The following is an 18,161-nucleotide window of genomic DNA, read 5'->3' as shown; positions in this document are numbered from 1 at the left end:
ACTCAATCTAACGAACATGGTTCCCAAATGAGTATGGTATTGGGGCTTGAGTCCTCATGTGTGAACTTGACGGTTATTGTTAATGATATAGTGCTTGTTGTTGCTACATGTTGAGTATCATAGTTGATTTTATTATATTACTCGGTATATATTGATTTCTATTTTGAGTTGGCCGATGATATCTACTCAGTACTCGTGTTTTGTACTGACCCCTGCTTTTATGTTTTCTTCTTGTTTATTTGTGGAGTGCAGCAAACGTGCCATCGTCTTCAACTCAACAGTAATTCAAGCCAGTCTTACTACATCGGAAATTCAGGGTGAGCTAATGCTTCTAGCTTGGACTGGATCTTCTTCTTCAAGTCTTGATGCCTTGAACTTCCGGCATGGACTAGCTTCTTATGTATTTTTAGCTTTTAGAATACTCTTAGTTTAGTCATTTGATCGTAGATGTTCTTGTGATGATGACTTCCAGGTTTTGGGAATAATAGATGTTGAATATTGATAGTTATTGAATTGATTTTATTAATGAGTTAAGTCTTCCGCATTACTTTCTGTTGATATACGTTGAAATGTTAAGGTTTAGATTGGTTGGTTCGCTCACATAGGAGGGTAAGTGTGGGTGCCATTCCCAACCCGGTTTGGGTCGTGACATACCCTAACAATAATCCTAACCGAAACCCTAACCTTATACCGTAAACCCTAATCCCTAAGTCCAAAATACGTAAACCCAAATATTTAATACTAAACCATATTTTGTAAACCTCAAATAAAAAACAACAAACCCTAAAACCTAAGATAAAAAAAAACATAAACCTAACCTTTACCCTAACCTATGTCATAATCCTAAACTAAAACCATTAACCCGAAACATTAAGCCCAAAAAACCAAAACCAAAAGATTAAACACTAAACTATAGATTTTAAACAAAAAATCCCACACTCCAAAACCTAAAACCTAAAAAAAACTAACCCTACACATTAAAACACTATACCATCAATATTAAACATCAAATCCTAAACCCTAAACCCAAAAAAAAAACCTAACCCTAACCCTAACCTAACTTTAAACTAGAAAAACTAAACCCCAGGTCCGGAATATCTATACCCAAATTTTGTTTACAGATACTTTATATTTTGAAATATTGATATTGCATAGTACTATATACGTAAACGCATAAACGTTCACAACAACATTCTAAATTATGATTATAAAATGGAAGATATAGTCATAAATATAGAGTTGCCAAAATGGCACCAATACAATGTGTGAAAGTAAATATGAAAGAATCGTTAGTGGAACATATTCCACTAGCTCATGCCTACGTCTACGCTAGAATAAATGATTAATAATCCTCTAAATCATGAGGGCCTATAAAATATCGATGAAAGTCTCCACCTGCGGATAACTTCTGCGTCGATTCGTAAGATCAAATGTCCAGCTGCGCTTGCACCTAAAAGTATATAAATTTATGAAATTAGTAAACACCATAGACATGCATGATTTAGATTAGCTCTCTCCTAACAATATGAGTTATGGAAAGTCAAATCATTGGGCTTACCGAAATTGGATTTGGAAATTCATGCCATTAGAGTAACATGCATTATCGTACGCATCATATTCAACACAAAACATAATATATTTCATATAGCATATACTATATTGCATATAGAACATATTAGATTTCATTCTATTCGTTCATTCCATGAGACCCTTGAACGGTGGACTAAACATTAGGCCTTCCAAAAATGAGGGTTCAACATATGAGACCTCAACTAGGGATCCTTCTTTATCAAACACATAGTCTGCTTCATTCATTCATACGTACTTCATTTCATTTCATTCCATTCATAGGCTAGTGTAAACACTAGCTATACCTAGGATGTAGTTTAGGACTCTTATTGGGTTCATTGTGCAATGAATAAGAAAAATATGGAAATTGAGGAAGGAACGAAGCAATGAGACACAACAGGAAGGAAAGCCCCTTAACAATGCTACTACTGTTAATAAATTCATTAATAATATTAGTTCAAGCCATATGCATAATCATGCCATGGGAACTGCTGTTGTGAATATTTCTATGAGGAGTCATGATGACAATGCTAGCAACAGTGAGCTTAAAAAAGAAACCAATCCTACTCTTGGTAAGGAGAAGGTTGGGGTAGTGTAGCAAGGTGAAAATGGGAAGGGTGGTGGTCTTAAGACATACCATAGAGTTTATCCTTAAATCTCTAGTAACTTTTACAAACGACCCCCCTCCCAAGCAATAATCCACACCCAAAATGTGAGCATCTCCATACCTATTGAGGTTAGCATTGCTGAAGTTCAAAAAACTAACAAGCAAGAATAGGTTTTTGAACTACCACCCTACACTGTGGTTCAATCCTTGGATGCTGGATTGAGTCAAATCCATGAAGCCCAAACTCCTAATACAGTGCTAAAAACCAAACCTATACAAACCACTAAACAGGGTCAACCAACTATAATATTTGATATGAATGAGTATATGCATACCCTTACAGTGGATTGCAAATATACATTGGTTGGGAAGTTTAGCACTACAACCTAAAGTGGAGTTGATTAGAAAAAGCTTTATACAACAGACTCTGTTGTATGGGGGAGTCAAGATTGCTCATTATAATGCCAAGCTTGTTTTCATTGATCTCAAAACTGAACTTAACTACAACACTTTCTGGACACAACAGAGAGGGAAAACTCATGAGGATTTAGGCTTGGAATCCTTTCTTTACACCTGAAGAATTGACTCTTATTGTACCAGTTTGGATTCTTCTTCCTAGACTACCCTGACATTTTTTAAAAAGCCTTTCCTCATCCCCTTACTTCAAACTGTAGGCAAAGTATTATGCTTGGATATAGTTTCTATCAAGAGATCAAGGGCAGGGATGGCTAATGTCAAGAAGCAAATTTACCTAACAAAGGAGAAAGACATGGCAAGAAAATGAGTACATGGAGCAAATGGGAAAGAGGTTAATCTAGCCGCTGATGAAATACCACAAAGAGGGGAGAAACCACAATGGAGGTATCATAGCTGAAAATTTTAATCTTAATAGATTGCAAATAAATTGAGATTATGATGGATGTAGCTGATGGAGGTAAGGAAGGGGGATGTCTATAAAACACTACTAACCTGCAGGAATGGGTCACCAAAGAGGGTAACCTATCTCATGATGGGCATGAGAAGGAGTATAATAATTAAAACTCAGACTTTGGGGACAAAAATAGCATGAAAAAACATTAAAAAAGAGGGCAAACAAAAAATTCAAAAAATGGATCAACAGACTTAAAGCATGCTCACAGTTAACAAGGCAGCTCAAAATGGAAAATAAAATATGGAAAATGAAGCCAAGGTGACACAAAATAGTTGTAACAGTGAAAAGGATATGAACAACAATGGAACAAATAGAAATTCAGAATGTACCCCTAAGAGCAAAAACAAACCTTGAAAGAAGGAAACAGATGAAACTAAGAGAAGGTTAAGCAACCAATAAGATGTTGTCCATGGAAGCCAAAAGGAAAGGAGGGAGGAAACAGTAAATGATTAAGTGGAGGTGGATAATCAACATAGATAAACTAGCATACCAACTCAAGAAATTTTTTTTACACCACCTCAAAGGGCACCACATGATAAAGAACAGGGATATTTCAAAATTAGTACTTTCCCCCCTGATTGATGAATATGAGGTAATTAACTCAGAGGATGAATTGGACATTGATAATAAGTCTGTACAAAATTCAGATGATGATGATGAGACTAGTAATGCTTTGATAAGAGCTTTTATTCCTCATAATGATCAGGACTTGGAAGAGGAGCTTCAACAGGTAACTCAAACTAACGTTTTATCTCCAAGAGGGATGAAGCATGAAAATATTCATTTCAAATATTAGGATATCAAAACTATCACTGCTAGCTTCTCAAACACAAGACTTTTTTCCACTAGATTTTCCCATGATTAGTACAATCATTTGGAATATGAGGGGGATCAAAACATAGAGAGTTACATAAAGAATAAAAATGCTCAAGAAAATGCACTTATTAGATATTTTTTCTATTCTAGATCCCTTTGATGACAAGGTAATGTGATAAATTTCAAGAAACCAATTAGCCATGGAAAATGTAGTGGCCGATTGCAATGATAAAATTTTGCAATTTTGGAATGGTGATATTGACTGTATTGTTAGAGATCAAGATGAGCAGAACATTATATGTTACTATGCCAAAGGTAGAGATCATCTAAGAAGACCTCTATTAGATAAAATACTACAACAAGTTTAGAATACAATATTTGTAATATCATGGACTTCATAATGTTATAAGATCTACTTATGAAAAGCTCGAAGGACTTCTATACAACATCAGGAAAATCATGGACTGCATTGCATTTATTGAAGCTTGTGGCTAATGGATATTGGATTTAGTGGTAAAAAATACACTTGTCCAATAATAGAGGCATCAATCTAAGAATTTGGAGAAGACCTGATAGAGGTCTTATAAATGGTACTTGGTTGGAACTGATGCATCAAACCACTATTTCTCATCTACCATTTACAGGTTCTAATCATTGTCTTCTGATACTTGAGATAATCAACTAAGATGAGGGCCACACTAGTTATTTCCAATTCGTTAACTGTTGGGTGGACAGACTAACTTGCTAGACACTGTGAAATCTTGTTGGAAGAGAGAGGTGACAGGAAATAATATGTGGAGATTCCACCAAAAATTGAAAAGACTCTCTAACACTCTGAGTTCTTTGTCAAAAAAGGAATTTGGTGATATTTTCCTAAAAGTTAGAGAGTTTGAAGAGAAGGTCAAAGAAGCTGAAGAAAACTTGATTCTAAACAACTGTGGTACCAGTAGAGAGTCTATACATGAACTAAATGCTAACTATATTAGATATCTCAAGTTGGAGGATTAAATTATAAACCAAAAATCTTAGTTCCAATGGTTCAAGGATGGTGATACTAACTCTAAATTCTTCCATTATTTTATAAGGGGTAGAAGTAGAAAATTTTCATTCATAGAATTTAGGAAAATGGGGAACGGATTAAAGGTGATGAAAACATTGTTAAGGCTGCCTGTGAGTATTATCAAGAAATGTTTAGAGGGGAGAACTAATTTATCAATGAGGAGAATCTATAATGCATCTGTAGAATTGTATATCAGGAACAAAATGACATACTTATATCAAATCCTACTATGGTGGTCTTTTCCATCAAAAATCAATCTGCAGCAGAACTGGATGGCATGAATGGGTATTTATATTACAAAAATGTTTGCAATTACCAATAAGGACCTGATGGAAGTGATTAAGTCCTTTTTCTGTAATGAGGAGATCCCTTACTAATTTTCTCATTCCTTTATTGTACTTATACCCAAGGTGAGTGGCCCGAACAAAATGAATGTGTTCAGGTCTATTAGCCTAAGAAATTTCTTTAGTAAAATCATCTCCCAACTATGTACAAAATTGGGTCCTATTCTTCCTAGCTTGAGCTCTTTCAATCAGTCTGGTGTTGTGAAAGGTAGATGTATATCTGAAAACATCATGTTGTCTAAGGAAATCATCGAACACATTTAAAAGTCTTATATAGGCGATATACTGTGGTTTCACGGTATTATTAATACTTTTTCCTTAAGTTTTGTGTTTCCAACAGTCTTTTTGTGCTAATTTTTATATAAGTTTCTCCTTATTTGCAGGAAATCTGTTCAAAAATGTATGCGAAGGTTTTTTAGAGACAAATGTAGAAGAGACCACCTACGGAGCTTGTGACAGTCCGTCATGCTTGTGACGGTCCGCAGGTGGCAGCGTAGTGCAGCTGCTGAAGGAAGATGGGGAAGTCTGCCAAAGTGTGAGGTTACGGAGTCCATGACAGTCCATCGTGTCTATGACGGTCCGTCCTGCAGGTTCATTTCATGAAGTTCAGAGAAGTAATCCCAGTACCCATATTCCAAGAGTTTAAGTGTTTTGGAACGAAGACCCTCGACGGACTGTTGTGCCTATGACGGTCCGTCATACTTGCCGTCGAGGGTAATAAGAGAGAAGCAGAAGAAATTTTATCAAGTATGGGACGACGGAGTCCATGATGGTCCGTTATGACCACGATTATCCGTCGCGAGGTCCGTCGACCCAGCCACGTTGTGACAGATTTCCAGCAAATAGAGTCCTCGATTAACTAGGTTTTTATTTTCTTTAAATAGTTCGAAAAACCTCATTTTTAAGGTTAGACTCTAGATCATTACTAGACTCTGTGTAATAGTGTTAGACTTTCGATTATCATTAGACTTTTTGTGAGATTTATGACAATTTTGAGATTGTTGCAAGGGTTGTGGGAACCATAGGCAAATAATGAGATAAAACCTAACGAAAATAACGATTCTAGAATAGTGTCTTGCATGTATCATGAATTCTTTCGCTTAGATGTCTTTTTAACGGATGGCCAACGTTAGAACTCTCCTTAATGCTACTTTCCCGACCAAGGAGGTAGATAATAGGTAAAGAATTATCAACATAGATTTAGTGTATACTATCTAATAGGCTAGTATTGATTGGTACGAGGTAATAACTTAGTCAAATATCGAATACGATGATTATATGAGGTAAAGATAAGGGTTAGGATAGCAACACACGTAGCCGGACCAAGGTGCGCAATGAAATTTTGTAGATGCCGGAACAAGGATTAGAAATACATAACTTATCACTTTGCATGCAAGATACTAGAAAAGAATTGTTATAGTTAGAATTATCAAGTTATGAACCTTTGGGGAACAAGTAAACCATAGTTACTTTGATTAATTGATTAAAATCCAACATTCAGAGCTGTTAAGTGTCTCTTTAATTTTCATTAGTTATTTTCATTTATTTAGAAATAGAAACCCCCCTTTTATTGTTTTTGCTTTCCAAGGAAGTAATTGACCGAACAATAGTAATAATAGGTTAAAGTTAAGTATAAACTATTTTCCTCGTGGGAACAATCCCAACCTCACTAGTTAGGTTATTTACTTGACACGACCGCTTTACTTCTTATTTGAGAAGTAAGTTTTAGCGTATCAAATTTTGGCGCCGCTGCCGCGGATTATGAGTTTTAGATTAACTTAAACTTATTACTATAGTCTAGTTGACATTTTTCTCTATTTTATTTTGTTTTATTGTTTTTTATTTGTGCAGAACCAACCTCCTTGTATGCCAAATACAGGGAGAGGAAGAGAACCCTTGTTTCCCAATGATCACAAATTAGAGCGTACACTAAGCAACATGAATCGAAACTTAGGAATCAATGATGATGATCCAAACCAGAACATCCCACCTCTGGTTGATGTTCATGGTCAGTTGTTACCCGATACTCTGGGTGAACACGAACAGAGGGGACAAAATCCCGTTCCACGGCCCTAAGCATACTACAAAGGCTATGATAACATAGCAGACTCCGATGGGCATGTTGTCTTGCCTCCTCTACCCACAGGCCACAGCTTTGTGGCAACTAGTAGCCTGATGCAAATGCACAGTGCCAGGGGTTTGTTTTTCAGGGTTACCTTTTAAGGATCCACATGCCCATATAGTTAAGATAAGGGCAGTGTGTAAAAGTTGTGTAAGGAGGCCTGACTTGGACATAGATGTAATAGGTCTCACAGTGTTTCCTCTCTCACTGACAGGAGAGGCTGCTATATGGTTCACTGATCTCCCTTATAACTCAATTTTAACTTGGAACCAACTAAGGGATGTCTTCTTAGCACGCTACTATCCGGTCTCACAGAAACTAAACCACAAAGACAGAGAGAAAAACTTTGTGGCACTACCAGGAGAGTCTGTTAGTAGTTCTTTGGATAGATTCACCTCGTTCTTGAGAAGTGTCCCAAATCACCGTATACATGATGAGTCATTGAAGGAATACCTCTATCGGGGGCAGGATGTTAATAATAATGCGGTGGTGGACACTATTGCAGGTGGATCTTATGGGGAATGTTGTTATGCTGAGATTGCCAAAAAATTAGAGAAAATCTCCCGGCAAAAAAAAGCTTAGAGTAGTAGGAAATCAGATACCGGGAGAAACACCTTCGCAGTGCAGTCGACTCACAACCCAGCCACAACTAAGATTCGTGAAGAAATGGCTCAGATGAGAACTGAGCTTGGTTTGATACTAAAACAAGTCACTGGGGTGCAGAAAAGATAAATGCAGTAAACTACTTTTCGAAACCAACGGCACCTAATGATGAATTGTATTATGCGGAGGACATTTATGAAGTAAATGAGAAGACGACGGATTTCTGACCGAGCGCCCAAGGCTCAAATCATGACAATTGGCGCCAAGGTAAGATCTATGGTAATTACAACCGTGAAGGTTATTATGTTCGAGATGGAAACTACAACCGTGACAACAACTTCAATAGAGGTAACTACGGTAACAAAAATGATAGGAATAGGCCCTATGTCCCTCCTCCAAATTGTGAAGTTACTCCTAGGGATGGTGGAGATAGTATGGCGCGAGTTGAGGATATGTTGCACAAAATGATGAGGAGGTTTGATGCTAGTGATGAGCACATCAAGGAGTTAATGTGTTATTTAGCATGTTTTTGCCAAAAAGTTAATACACATGCAATATCGATTAAGAGATCAAGTTTCAAATGGCCGAATTATCTGCGACAGTGAACACACGGCAACCGAGCACTCTTCCTAGCAACACTTTCCAAGATCCAAAAAATGATGCGCACTGTATGGAAATCTCTAGTCGGGGTGGTAATCAAACCATTGACCCACCTATGCCGTCTAATGAGGAAAAGGTGAGAAAAGATGATAATAAGGTGGTAAAGGGTAGTGGTGAAGCAAAAGAGAGCACTGGAAATGATGCAGAAGTCCCAATGAAGGTAATTCCCATGCCTAGACCACCACCACCCTTCCCTCAATGATTAGTGAAAAAGACCGAGGATGGTAAATATAAACGTTTTATAATAATGCTGAAGCAGGTTTCTATCAATGTCCCTTTGGTAGAAACTCTTGAACAAATGCCTGGTTATTCCAAGTTTATGAAAGATCTAGTTACAAAGAAAAGATTGGTCACTTTCGAGGATGATGATAGACTGCAGCATTGTAGTGCTATTGCTACAAGATCTCTCGTACAAAAGAAAGAAGATCCGGGTGCATTCACTATTCCTTGTACAGTCGGGTCTTTACATTTTGCAAAAGCATTATGTGATCTGGGGGCAAGCATAAATCTCATGCCCCTATCTATTTATAAGAAGTTGGATTTGGGTGACCCAAAACAAACTGTGATGCGGCTACTGATGGCTGATCGAATACTGAAAAGACCTATAGGGATACTCCATGATGTGCTAGTAAAAGTGGAGTCATTCATATTTCTGTCAGATTTTGTTATTCTTGATTGTGATGTCGATTTTGATGTGCCTACTATTCTTTGAAGGCCATTCCTTACTACAGGTAAAGCCGTAGTTGATATGGAAAAGGGGCAGATGAAATTTCAGTTGAAGAATGAAGAAGCGACCTTTAATGTTTGTAGGACCATGAGGCAGAGTGGTGAGCTCCAATCGGTATCAGCCATATCCCACAAAGAAAAGATGAAGAAGGAGAATGAAGAAAAAATTGCACTACAAGATTTTATGGTTGGGGATTCGGTACTTTTTGATAAATCTGGGTTGCCTTGTCTTCCGGGCAAGCTCAAGTCCAAATGGACTGGCCCTTATTTGATCACCCAAGTATTCCCTCATGGAGTAGTTGAGTAAAAAACCAAGGAGGGAGTGCAGTTTAAGGTGAAAAGAGAACGAATAAAACTCTCTTTTGGGCATACTGCATTGGTGAATGAAATGATAGAGGCATACCATCTTGATGAAGGCTGAGTAATCAAGTTTCCTCAATCGTGCCGCGACGTTTAATGTGGAGCTTGTTTGGAGGCAATCCAATACTTATATTTTTTTTCCTTTCATTATTTCTAGTAATGGTAGCATTTTCTACTAATGGGTTTTAAATTTGCAGGCACATAACCAGGAAATTCTGCAGAAAATCACTTTGCAATAGTCACCAACAGACACATGCGACGGACCATCGTTCTTTTGACGGTCCATCCTGCACAACCTTTCTGATTGTCAGAGACCCTATTCCTAAGGGTCTCTCACATTTTCTAAGTGTCCTCCAACGGACAACTACGATAAACCGTCATACTCTTGACGGTCCGTCCTGCATAACCGTCATGACGATCAGAGACCCCTCTCTTAAGGGTCTCCATTTTTTAAGTGTCCAACAACGGACATCGACGACGGACCGTCATAACCACAACGGTTCGTACTGATTGTCGGCTCTTTGCGCCCCAGGTTTGATTCACCTACCATTTTTTTTATCTTTTTTGGGGTTTTCTCGCCTGTGTTCTTTTTCCCCAAGAGGCTGATTACTTTTTCTGTTGAACTAGCATGTCTATATCTTGTGTACATAGTTTAATTCTGGAGCATGATGACTTAAATGATATCCTGATAAATGATGGCCAAAATGATATCCTGATAAAATTGAAAATGATGCATGACTAGGCATAGAAATTGATAAGTGTGTGGCTCTAAGCATGACATAGAGGTACACCACTGCATTACCCTTAGTCTAAAATTACAACTAGGTGTCTGATAATCTGGTAGAGTGATGAGATGTCAAGTGAGTGTGAGGAAGATTTGAATAGTCCACTATTTGTATTGAGCTAGAACTTGCCTGGTTAGTCCTGCTAAAAGTAAGTTGTAATAGACAATAAGGAAAGGATCATAGGCCCTTCTTCAATATAGCCCATTTTTAGACTACAAAAAAGAAAACCAAATGAAATTTATCCTTCTTTGATCAAATGATCTGAGCTTAAATTAGACCTTTCTTTTCACCCCAACAGATCTTTTCTGGGAAAAATGTGTTGGCCCTAGTCTCTCCTTGGACATATGCACCTCCGCTTATGCCAAAAGCATAAGTTGGGGGTGGCTAATGCAGTAAATAACCTTCGTCATTGCCCTGATCTAACTTTGGGGTATTGTGTACTTTGACTCATGGCAAAGCCATGAGTTGAGGGTGGCTATTATGAGGAATGCTCTGGAAAGTAGGGTTGAAAGAACAAAGAGAGAGAAAGAACAAAAGTAAAGTGACTGAAGAATTAGTTGAAAGAAGATAAAAGAAAAAGAAAATATACAAGAAATACAAACATGAAAAGAAGAGAGTAACTTACACAAATGAAAAAAGAAGAGAAAATAGCAAGGTGAAAGAATATGAGAAACTACGCGAGATAAAATGATAGAAAATGGTATGTTGAGACGATATGTCAAGGAGGACAAAAAATAACTAATGTATACATAAATATACCCTACCTAACCCCGAGCCTATGTTACAAGCTAAGAAAGTCTTATCGTGATCCATAAGGGTTGTATAGCAAACTTAAGGAAGTGAAAATAAGGGCATGGCTATGGCAATAGGTATGAATTAGTGTGACTTTGTTTTGAGAGATAATATTGAAAAGTAATCCTTATACTCAAACTGAAATCTATGTGTGAAAATAAGGATTTTGTTTCAAAGTGAGGACACTAGTTGCAATACCGGAAATATTAGCATCTCGGTGAGAGTTGAAGATGATAGGTGTTAGTTCATGGTGAGTCTGTGTCATGTTCTGATCCCACATAATTAAAGCCTAATAGTGATAGCGTGCATAGATATGATGAGATTAATCGGGATTGATAGCCAAATGATTGCAAAGGATAAAACATAGATACTATGGTACAAAATTTTTGTATTGAGTCATAGTGCGTCGCCTAAGAACAAACAACGAATTCAAGTTGAGGGTGTTGATACACCATGGTTTCACAGTATTATTAATACTTTTACCTTAAGTTTAGTGTGTCCAAAAGCCTTTTTGTGCTAATTTTTCTATGAGTTTCTCCTTATTTGCAGGAAACCTGTTCAAAAATGTATGCGAAGGTTTTTGAGCGAAGAAATACATAAGAGACCACCTACGGATCTTGTGATGGTCCGTTATGCTTGTGACGGTCCATAGGTGGCAGCGTAGTGCAGCTACTGAAGGAAGATGGGGATGTCTGCCCAAGTGTCGGGTTACGGAGTCCATGACGGTTTGTCCTGCAGGTCCATCATGAAGTTCAGAGAAGTAATCCCAGTACACATATTCCAAGAGTTTAAGTGTTTTGGAACGAAGACCATAGATAGACCGTTATGCCTATGACGGTCCGTCATACTTGCCATCGAGGGCAATGAAGAGAGAGCAGTAGAAGAAATTTCATCAAGTATGGGACGACGGAGTCCATGACGGTCCGTCGTGACCACGATGATCCGTTGCGAGGTTCGTCGACCCAGCCCCGTTTTGATAGATTTCCAGCAAATAGAGTCCTTGTTTAATTAGGTTTTTATTTTCTATAAACTGTTCTAAAAATCACACTTTAGAGCTAGACTCTGGATCATTATTAGACTGTGTGTATTAGTGTTAGACTTTCGATTATCAGTAGACTTTTTGTGAGATTATTGATTAGTTTGAGATTCTTGCAAGTGATTGTTGGTGATTTTTGGTGATTAATCAAGAAAACTTTTGGATTTTACTCATTCTCATTGAAGTAAGTACATGAATTCTAATATAATATATTTGAATATTGTGATTATGACTATGGAAAAGAAAACTCCATAACTAGGGTTGTGGGAACCATAGGCAAATAATGAGATAAAACCTAACAAAAATAATAATTCTAGAATAGTGTCTTGCATGTATTAATAATTTTTTTGCGTAGAAGTCTTTATAAGGATGGACAACATTACAACTCGCCTTAATGCTACTTGCCGGACAAAGGAGGTAGATAATTGGAAAAGAATTATCAACATAGATTTAGTGTATACTATCTAATAGGCTAGAATTGATTGGTACGAGGTAATATCTTAGAAAAATATCAAATACGATGCTTAATATGAGGTAAAGATAAGGGTTAGGACAGCAACACAAGTAGCCGAACCAAGGTGCGCAGTGAGATTTTCTAGATGCCGGACAAAGGTTTAGAAATACATAACTTATCACTTTGCATGCAAGATACTAGAAAAGAATTGTTATTGTTAGAATTATCAAGTTATGAACCTGTGGGGAACACGTAAACCCTAGTTACTTTGATTAATTGATTAAACTCCAACATTCAAAGCTGTTAAGTGTCTCTTTCAATTTCGTTAGTTATTTTCATTCATTTAGAAATAGAAACCCCTTTTTTTATTGTTTTTGCTTTCCAAGGAAGTAATTGACCTAACAATAGTAATAATAGGTTAAAGTTAAGTCTAAACTATTTTTCTAGTGGGAATGATCCCAAAATCACTAGTTGGGTTTTTTACTTGACACGATCGCTTTATTTCTTATTTTAGAAGTAAGTTTGGACGTATCAATAGGTAGTAATGTCATTATAAAGTCGGATATGGTAAAGGGCTATTAAAGAGTATCTTGGGCTAATATATGCTTGGTCCTAAGGAAGATGGGCTTTAATGAGATATTCATAGACATGGTGTAAAGATTCATAGAAAATAACTTGTATTCTATCATCATTAATGGAAAAAGATTTGAATGTTTTCCAGTCAACTAAGGGTCTCAAACAAGGTGACCCCCTAGTTCTTGCCCTATTTATTTTAGGTGCAGAGATGCTCTCTAGATCGTTAAATGCATAAAATAATCACCGTGACTACCAAGGCTTTTTCGTTGAAAGAAGGGTCCCACAGGTAAATCACTTGAGTTTTTGATATGATAAAATACTATTTACATTGAGATTTATTTAGTCTCTTGATGATTTATCATCCTTACTTTACTTTGATGAAATGGGAATTGTCCTTACATATCATCCTTACTTTACATTGATAAATGTAAATTGTCCTTAAATATTATCCTTACTTTATATTGATGAATGTGAATTTTCCTTAAATATAGTTCTTAGGTGTTAATGAGACTAGTCTCACACGTTTTAACACCTTCATTCGTGAGTATACTTTTAACATATTAACAAAGGTGTGAGTATGACTTGTCTAACTTTCATTAACAATCCATTCTTATCACATACTCAATTTACACCCCTTTAATTATGTTATAAATCATGTTACATGTTTACTTTATTGTAGTAGCTTCATTTCATCGTTATGGACGATGAACACTTCTTTCAATGAGTTACACATGTTCATAGCTCATTCATGTAGAACATGTCCGGAGTTGTCCCAATGAATGGTATGCCCTTGTTTATGGATTTATCGAGTTACTTTAGAAGTGATTATAATATACTTGATAATCTTACTACCCATGAATTGGCATATGATTAGTATTGTCTAAACATATGGGATGTTAAACTAGTAAAACATTTTTATTGGGATAAGCCAATTTTACAGATGTTCATATTTAAATTGAATATGTATGAACCCTTAGATAATCTTTCAATCATTTAATTAAGCCCTTATCCATTAACATGGATTATGTTTTACCAAATAGCGTTAGCCAATTTTATTGGAACTAGATAGCCAATTCATTAAACATGTGATTTCATAGAGATACTTTTTAATCAATCATAGTTCATGACTTTAAGGTTACTATTTTAAGACATATTGGACAGCATCATAGTAGAATTTGATGACTTTAGCGTCCTTATAACATTACAAAATAGCAAGTCAACATTCGTCTTACAAACATACTCATTTGACATTTTTGGACGTAAGTAACATATGATCGATTCTTAATTCACGTTGTAAACATTAGCTTCATATGATCTAATGTTCATAGATTCATTAAACATTCATCATTCAAGAACATTACACGTAAATCCGCAAGCACCCCATACCAACAACATGATCTCTAACCTATTCAACATTAAAATCGAAAAGGATACTAGGAATAAGAAGTTTGATGAGAAAGAGAACAACCTTAGATCAAGATGTTTGAATCGTGGGAAAGAAAGTGATCATGGAGAAAGAATTTCAGGAGACAAACCCATATAGAATCTCATATATGAACACCACCTTGTACGAAACCTTGGATAAATCATTGAAATCGTCTAAGAGAATCAAAGTAATTTTCTGTTTTTCTTTCATTTGATTGCTTACTATTTTACGTCTTTTTTTTATGAGCTTGTCGTCAGTTTTTTGTTTAAGGAACTTATCTTCACACATTAAAATAAGTATTAATAATTTAATTTAATTAATTAATTAAATAAATTTTTAGTAAAAAACCTTCCTAGATTTACTAGAACTAGGTAAACACAATACTTAGTGAAATCTGATATTTTTCCTAAGAATTTCGTTATCAATCTTTAAATTAATAAATACAATGGATATTTTAATTAATTAAGGTACCTAGGGTATTTACTAAAATAACCCTTATTCATTGGAACCATAATTTACCCTTTTGTACCATCCTACGTAAACTACTATGATGTTTCTTGAGTGGTACTAAGTTAGTGGCAGAATTTTGTTTTGAACATTTAATTTTATTAATTAAATGTATAATTAAATTAATTTATTGACCTAGGGTAATTATTAATATACCTCTATATCGTTATAACCATAACAAATATTTTGGACCATCATAGGTTAGGTACTAGGATGTTTCTGGAACTAGTTATTAGGTTTGTGTAAGGATTTATTTTGACCATTTAAACTAATTAGTTAAATTTATATTTCAATTAATCAGGCTAACTAGGGTTATTAATAAAGTATCCCTAAGTTGTTAGGAGCAAAACTAACCATTTGGACCATCATAGGTTAGGTACTACATTGTCTCTTTAAATAGTTAGTAATTTAGTATCACCAGGTTCAGCCTTAGGTTGTCACGTGCACTAATAAGTTAGGGTTAGGGTTTATCTAAAGGGCATGCTAGTATCTTTATTAGACATATCATTTGTCGGAACATTGCATAAACCCTAACCCTATCCCTATACCTAACACTGACCCTAGCCCTATCCCTAACATTAACCTAAAACCTAGAGTACAAAATAGAAAAACCCTAACATTAAACAATAACCTATAGATATTATGACTCAAATAACCCAAAACCCTAAAACATTAAAAATAAACCAAACACCTAACACCAACCCTAACATTAACCATAATAATAACCCTACCATAAACCCAAAAATCAAAGCGCAAAATACATAAACGTAAATACTAAACACTAAACAATAGATTTTTAACTTCAAATGCTAAACATGTAATCATAAAACATAAAAAAAACATAGTCCAAGTTACAAAAACCCAGACATTATATTTTAAGCCTCAAATCCTAAACCACAGACCCTAAAACCAAAGAAAACGTAAACCTAACCCTAAAACCTAACCTTAACCTAAATCCTAACCCTAACCCTAAACCACTAACCCAAAACATTAAGCCCAAAATACCTAAACCGAAATATTAAACATTAAACCATAGAATTTAAATAAAAAATCCTAAACTCCAAAACCTAAAAACCATAACAAAAACCTAAACCCTAACCCTAAACATTTAACTCGTAACCAAAAGCCCAAAATACCAAAACCCAAATATTAAACACTAAACCGTAGATTTTAAACAAAAAAGCCTAATAACCAAACCTAAAAACAAACCCTAACCATGTCCCTCATACTAACCCTAGCCCTATCCTTAACATTAAGCCAAAACCAAAAGTCCAAAAAAAAGAAACCCTAACATTGAAAAATAAACCATGGATATTACAACTCAAATAATCCCAAACCTAAAACTTAAAAAATGACCTAAAACCTAATCCTAACCCTAACTTTAACCCTAAAAATAACCCTACCATAAATCCTAAACCCGAGGCCCAAATTACAAAAAACCATGTATTAAACACTAACAAATAGATTTTAAATCTCAAATGCTAAACATTGATTCATAAAAACTAAAAAAACCTTAGTCAAAAATAGAAAAACCCAGACATTAAACACTAAACCATACATTTTAAACCTCAACCCCTAAACCTTTAATTCTAAAACCTAAAAACAAACTAAACCCTAACCAAAACCTAATCCTAACCTTAACCATAACCATAACCATAAACCATTACCCAATAACCCATGCCCAAAATAACAAAACCCAAAATTTACACACTAAACCATAGATTGTATACCGAAAATCAAAAATCCCAAAAACTAAAACCTAAAAAACCAAAATGGAAAATACAAAAACCCTAACATTAAACATTAAACCATGAATATTATAACTCAAATACTTAACCCAAGCCCTAAAACCTAAAAAAAACCTAAACCCTAACCCTAACCTACAATATATAGTAAAGCTCAAGCCCAAAATAACAAAACATAAACATTGAACACTAAACAATTAATATTAAACCTCAAATCGTAAACCCTACACCCAAAGCCCAAAATACAAAAATCCTTACATTGAACAACCTAAAGCATAACCCTTACCCTAACATAAAAACCAAACATTAAACACTAAATCATTGATATTAATCCTCAAATCCTAAATCCTAGTCCCAAAAACCTTACAAAAACCAAAGCGCTAACCCTAACCCTTACAATAAACCTAACTCTAAACATTAAAACCTGAAACCCTAACCCCACAATACCTAATCCCAAACATTAAATAATTAGCCAAAGATTTTAAATTTAAAATGCTAAACCCTTAACCATAAACCTTAAAAAAACTTATACCCTAAAAATAATTCTAACCCGAACCCGAACCTTATACCTTAAACCTTAATCCTTAAGTCCAAAATACGAAAACCCAAACATTAAATACTAAACCATATTATTTAAACCTCAAATCCAAAACATCAAACCCTAAAACCTAAGATAAAAAAAACATAAACCTAAACTTAACCCTTACCTAAGTCGTAACCCTAAACTGAAACTATTAACCCAAAACATTAAGCCCAAAAAACCTAAACCCAAAGATTAAACACTAAACTATACATTTTAAACCAAAAATCCTACACTCCAAAACCTAAAACCTAAAAAAAAACTAAACCCTAACCCTAACCTTATCCCTAACCTAAGCCCTAACCCTAACCAAAACCCTAAGATTTACCGCTAATACATAGATATTATAACTCAAATACTTAACGTCACACCCAAAAACCTAAAAAATAAACTAAGCCCTAACCATACTATAAATCTTAAATCCCAACCCCAAAATACCAAAACCCAAACATTAAAACACTA

At 35.4% G+C, this 18,161-nt stretch overlaps 1 pseudogene; it reads left to right on the top strand.

Annotated features, from left to right (window-relative positions):
• The first annotated feature begins 375 nt into the window (after positions 1-375).
• The window catches only part of LOC138338103 (histone H4-like), a 72,225-nt pseudogene continuing 54,439 nt past the window's right edge, over positions 376-18,161 (top strand).

This window comes from Solanum lycopersicum, chromosome 9, assembly GCF_036512215.1.
Source record: "Solanum lycopersicum chromosome 9, SLM_r2.1".
NCBI lineage: Eukaryota > Viridiplantae > Streptophyta > Magnoliopsida > Solanales > Solanaceae > Solanum > Solanum lycopersicum.
This window is presented reverse-complemented; position numbering and strand designations above follow the sequence as displayed.